The sequence below is a fragment of the Melopsittacus undulatus genome, chromosome Z (genome assembly GCF_012275295.1).
Source record: "Melopsittacus undulatus isolate bMelUnd1 chromosome Z, bMelUnd1.mat.Z, whole genome shotgun sequence".
In the NCBI taxonomy this organism is placed as follows: domain Eukaryota; kingdom Metazoa; phylum Chordata; class Aves; order Psittaciformes; family Psittaculidae; genus Melopsittacus; species Melopsittacus undulatus.
Window position 1 is genome coordinate 68,934,979 of NC_047557.1, and position 6,000 is coordinate 68,940,978.

The following is a 6,000-nucleotide window of genomic DNA, read 5'->3' on the forward strand; positions in this document are numbered from 1 at the left end:
TTGTTTTTCTGTAAAGGCTCTCAGGATTATGCAAAGTAAATCTAAGTGTTCCAGCTTTTAAAAGATGGAATGTTTTGAAATGTTTCAAATTTCTTTCTGAGAAAAAAATCATCAATAACAGAAAACTGAACTGTTACAACTGCCATCTTCTGGCAGGTCTTGCAATATAGCTTATAAAAACTGTGTATAAATAAGCTGTAGAAGTCTGAAACTGAAAAATTTTCAACCAAGATTATTTGTCTTTTCCAGCTGCTATGTAGTTATAAAGGCTTCTCGTCTGAAAATATAATATCATGCTTTCATAATGTATCGTATGGCAAAGTGATACAGCCTTTGGTGTTTTCAAGACACCAATTGTTAGAGAAAGCTGCAAGAAATTTCTTAGTGACAGTAATTTCCAGAGAACACAGTAACTTCTCCCAAGTGACTTGCTCAGGATTCTCCGTGAATCAAGATCAACATCTCAGTCCTTACCTTTGGCAGGCTGAAGGATTGTCGTCATGCTGTTGTTTCAGTCTACAGTCACCGCTCTGATCACAGTAAAACATTATATGAGGCATGGTCTCTGAAACAGTATGTAATGAATAATTGTCCCTCTAAGAGAGGAGTAATGTTTTTTTTCCTCTCTCTCTAAAATAGACAGCAAAGTAATATTTGTATTAAAAAAATGGTTCATATCTTTTTTGTAGACATATGAGAATCAAATATAGTGAATGTTTCCATCACCTTGCTCAATGCTTTGAAAAATGCTCAAATACTGAGATGAATGAGCAAGTTGGAAAATAGGAAAAAAAAATTGGTTTTCTTTAAGAGAAATTTGCTACAAAGGAAGGATTTGCTCCCTTTTTAGAGAGAAAATGCACCTGGAAATCCTTAATAGCAACTAAAAAGGTTGCAGCAAAAGAAAAATTGCTTTTTAATGAACCTGCAGAAGTGTGAAAAAAATGCCAGACTCCAAATACCTTCATAATATTCCCAACAGAAGAACAAGAGAAGGGTTTGTTCATTACAAGTTTTCAAATTTCATTTTAAGAAAAATAAGAACCCAGCAATTAATGCAGCATCTTTGAAGCAATAGAAGGCATATGAGCCTAGAGAACCTGTGGAACATTCAGACCAATGTATTTTAAAACAGCAGTAAGGCTGGAGTATAAAACCAGTCTGAAAACCAGATACAGCTTCTGTGTGGTGGTGGCCCTTGACTAGGCACTGTGTATTTTTCCACATGTGGTGTTAGTTTCTGCGGCTACACTTACCTTGGTGCACTTCTCCTGGCAGAGAGGGACTTTTTACAAAGGGACAAGGTGACAGGACAAGGGGAATGGCTTTAAACTGACAGAGGGGAGATTTACATCAGGTACTGGGACAAAATTCTTCTCTGTGAGGGTGCTGAGGCCCTAGCACAGGTTGCCCAGCGAAGCTGTGGCTGCCCCATCCCTGGCAGTGTTCAAAGCCAGGCTGGACAGGGCTTGGAGCAACCTGGTCTAGGGAAGGTGCCCCTGCCCATGGCAAGGGGGTTGAAACTGGAAGAGCTTTATGTTTCCTTCTCATCCAAACCATTCTATGACTCTAAGAACATGAGCAGTGCCAGGAGCCCTGCTGGGCTGTCAGATCACTCCAGCAGTCACCAGCTTGCTCTTGGCGCATGACTATTGACCCTCTCCTAAACAAGTTCAGTGTTAGCAATGCCAAGTAGTCATCTTCTTAGGCTTCCTGGATGCAGCCACTGCTTCATGAGGGCAGGAAGGCTTAATGGCAGAGACATACATTGTCCTGTACCCATCAGCCTCAGCACCAGAAAGCTGTCCTGGACAAGTTCAATTTACTCATATGAACATAAGCTGCATGGCTCATCTGTTATTGCAGATTACACCTATCAGAAGCTGCTTCACTGTGTCCCGAAGCACAACCCTGATCCTGCACAGCACTGTGTCCGGAGCATCAGCTTGCTGCCACAGTAGGTCTCACTCACTTCACTGCAGGGCAGCAGCCCCTTCCAGACATCCAGGCACCCAGGAGGTGTGCACCACTGGCACCACTGCACACTCAGCACGTGTAATTACAGACCTGTGTCCATCCTGCCTCTCTCCCAGGTGCTAAGCAAGGGTAGCAGTGGGATGGGATGAGGCAGTGAGGGTACTAAGGCTGACACAAAGAGCACAGTGATGAGGACTTGGCATTATCACAAGGGCTCCCAGTTTCTTACAAAGGAGGAAACTTCTGGTAAACTGAAGTCTGTAACTTCAACCCCACAGCTTGTTCATGAGCTGTGCTTTCCTGCTCTTGAGCAGAAGTTCTATGATCTGAATTCCCTCTATGGTCTAAATGACTAACTACTTTTTACCAAAATTTTCTGAAAGTGTAACTTCAATTAAGGAATATTTCTGTACTTAGTGCTTCCTGCAAAAATAGTTATTGAAGTCTTTTGTTAGCATAAAGAGCAAATTATCTGATGGCCTTTCTGTCTGAATATGCCATTTCATTTATGTTCTCCTGTGTGTGGCTTCAGAAATAGTTAACAGTAGAAAGACTACTTGTATTGCATTAGCCAGAGATAGGAGAAAATGCATTTATGGATCAGTGTAATCCAGTCATTGGTTTATGGATGCAAAGTCCTTGCGGGACTGTCACAAATTTCCAGTGCTAGGTTTTGCAATTGCATTTCTGAATCTTCTCTGTAGACGAAGTAACAAAGCATTGAGATCCATTAAAAACTTGCATAAAAGAGGAGAGCTACTACCTTTCTAATTTTGAGAAAAAATGGATCTTAGCCTTTTAAAAAACAATGCCATTAGACACATAGGGTATATCTAAAAATTCCGGTGTCTTTTGTAATTTCCAAGTAAGTAATACATGGGAACTAGCAGCTGGAATCACTAGCCAGTAATGTGCCACTTCTGCACTTGGATTAATGGATCAGTCTTGGAGGAGTGGTTGAGCCTATCTGACAATCCTTCATAATGGAGATATAATGAATTTGGGCCTCTTCAACCTCGTTTATAGTCTTAGTTCCTACACCACATTGGAACTTACCTCCTTACGCCACTAGGTCAGCATTTGTTCCTTTTCAGTGTACATAGTTTGAACTGAGGACCTATAGAGTGCCAAAGACCATTAAAAATCCACAAACATAAGGGCATCTACTATTCAGTCTAACAAGTTCTGTCAATTTCCAGATGCTGAAGAGGCTGAAGGTCTTTTTAAGCCTGTGAAAAAGCTACTGGAGAGAATAAATAACATTTTCTCATTGAGAAGCATTGCTTTTATAAAGTGCTTTGTGCTAAAATATCAACAAGGTCTTCATCAGGTCAGTCAGGAAGTGAGAAAAGAGTTAATACTACTTTCTAGCAAATTTCCAGTGGGACTTAGCAGTGCCTTATACAAGACAAAACATTTAGAAATTATTTTCAGTGCTAAAAATAAAGCTATGTCTGGAAGCAGTGCAAGACAAAGTAATAAAGCATATATTTAATATAAATTACAGTTAAAGTTTGCCTTAAATCTTCAGACCAAGAACATACTATACATCAAAACAGACCTTTTTAAGTGCTATCTATTTAGATTGTATCTTGTTCTCTCAAGAGCTGTTGACACTATAATATTAATACCTCTAATAAAAATTACAAAAAACCTTACACATTTGATGCTTCTTTATGTTTTAAGTGTTTGCATTAAGAAGTTTTTCGAGTTGTTCTAACAAGCGAAGAGGAAAATCTCTTAATCCCTTCTTGGTGAAAAAAATAAAGCTGTTTGCTTCTGTCCTCTTCCTAGATGCAGTCTCTTCTCAATGCTCATGCTTTGATCAGGTCAATAGAAAAAACAAACCATAAAACAGACAAACAGAAAAGGGTCTGGCGTAAAGCCTTTTTCCACTGAAATCAACGAAACCAAGATTCATCATGTGATCTACGCCCTCTCCAAATCAATGGCAAACTACTGTGGCTGCTGGGATACTCTCTGTGAGTGTGCTTGTTAATAGAAAGCTATGTTACTGCTGGTACTCATGCATACTGAGAATAAACCTATTAAATAATATTGCTGGGCATCTGCGCTGTAGCACAGCACTGTAACACCTGCACTGTAACACTGCACCTATCAATCTAAATGAGTCTTAGCACTTGAGTTCAATTGACAGACCACATTCCTGGTGCTCTTTCTGCTCAGTTTCAGAGGCCTTCACTTTAGACTTTATATAGAACAAATATGGGGAAAAAATAATCTTTTGTTTCAAAGCTGAATTTAATAAAATAATGAAGTAGGAAAAAGCCAACTTCTCCAGCCATTGGATTTTAATCCCTCCCTTTTAAATCCTGCTTTACCTACCTTCAAAGTTAAATTTGTTTCATCTTTTGGATCCTTCATCATTTTCCCTTCTTACTCCATTCCTGCTCCACTTCTTCAAGGAAAAAAGCAGACATTTAGGGTCAGCTCAGCACAGTAGTATTTCTTCCATTTCAAACCCTTCTCTATTTCACTTTGTGGCCTGCAGCTGTGAAAAAGGGCACTGTTTCATGTTCCTAATGGAATAAAAATGATGGTGTGTTGCTTTTTACTACTATTCCTTTATCCCCCAAAACAGAAAAACAATAGACCTTTGCCTTAGAGAAATTATTGCGGACATGAATTTGGCCACATGTAATGAGGTGAGCATTTTTCTCTTTTTAATCAAATAAACCTTCTATTTTTCCAATCAAAATTTTAAATTGCTCTTTCTATAGCATTTACATTGATAAGCAAGTGGGATTTTTAATTATTTACCCATGTTGCTGCAAAGAGGGTGTGAACAATTACAAGTTTAAAACATGAAGGAGAAAAATTAATTTAAAGTGATGTTTGGTAAAAAGTCCCTTCTGAGATCCTGTTGTGTAATTGAACAGATTAAGAAAACTGACAGTAACATCACGGTATGCCTAAGTGGAGGGCTCTATGGGTCAACTCTCGATCTTGTGCCGACACATTAAACAAGTTTGTCAATTTTCCATCAGATTGATTTTTCTCACAGGTCTGGAAGCCTCGTCTCATTTCATCTTATTTCCACAGGGGTTCTTAACATTGCAAACTGCCATTTACTTTTGTCTTAAAGTGTGAGGAATGATTTTTATCTCTGAGTGGCAATCACGGCAGGCAGCTGCAGCTCTGCTTATAATATCGTATATTGTCCTCCCTCACCACCTGGGGTTTCTTTTGTGTTTTTCCCCTCTTTGGGAATGATGTGGATTTTTAGAATACACTCAAAATAATTATTAACACAATGTACTTAGGGCAGATGTCTGTAGTCTCTGAAGTGAACAAAAAAGCAGCAGAAACTGGGTTTTTTTCTTTGCAGTTTTCAGCCTAATGAGGGGTCAGCTTGAGAAAATATGATGTCTCTAGGAAGGTCACGGGGAACAGTATTAACCTTTCTTTACATTTCCATGTCTATTATCCCCTCCTGTTAATGTCAAGGGAAGTTATGTGCACAAAATAGAAAGAGCGCATGCTTCTGAATAGGTGAATGCTGCTGAAGATTACAATGGTATATATTTGGATTAATTGCACTAATGACGAGAATCTATTCTTACTCTACATACTCTACACTAAGTTAAACAAGAGCAAAATTTGTCTGCAAGCCTGTGAGACCTGATGATATTCTCACATGGCTGTACAACCATGCAGTCCCCTTGACTCAAATTAAGCTGTTTGGAACTTAACCACTTAGTTGACCTAATGACCTCCTGTTGGAAGAAGACTGCCATTTACATCAGTGATATGAGGGTAAAATCACTAGAGACCCCAAATCCATGTTTTCTCTTGCCTGCTGAGTCTGGTGCCTCTGGTAGTCATTTGCACTTGTGAAATCTGGCTGTAGTCAACCATTAAAAACATAATCACTGTCATGGTGTTTGTAAGGATTTCTCGCCAGTATTACTATCTCTGCCAGATACAAAACAATGACCCTGATTCCTACTTTTCTTGGTGCTATATACATTGTTCTGGTAAGAATATGGGGAGGCTTATCAT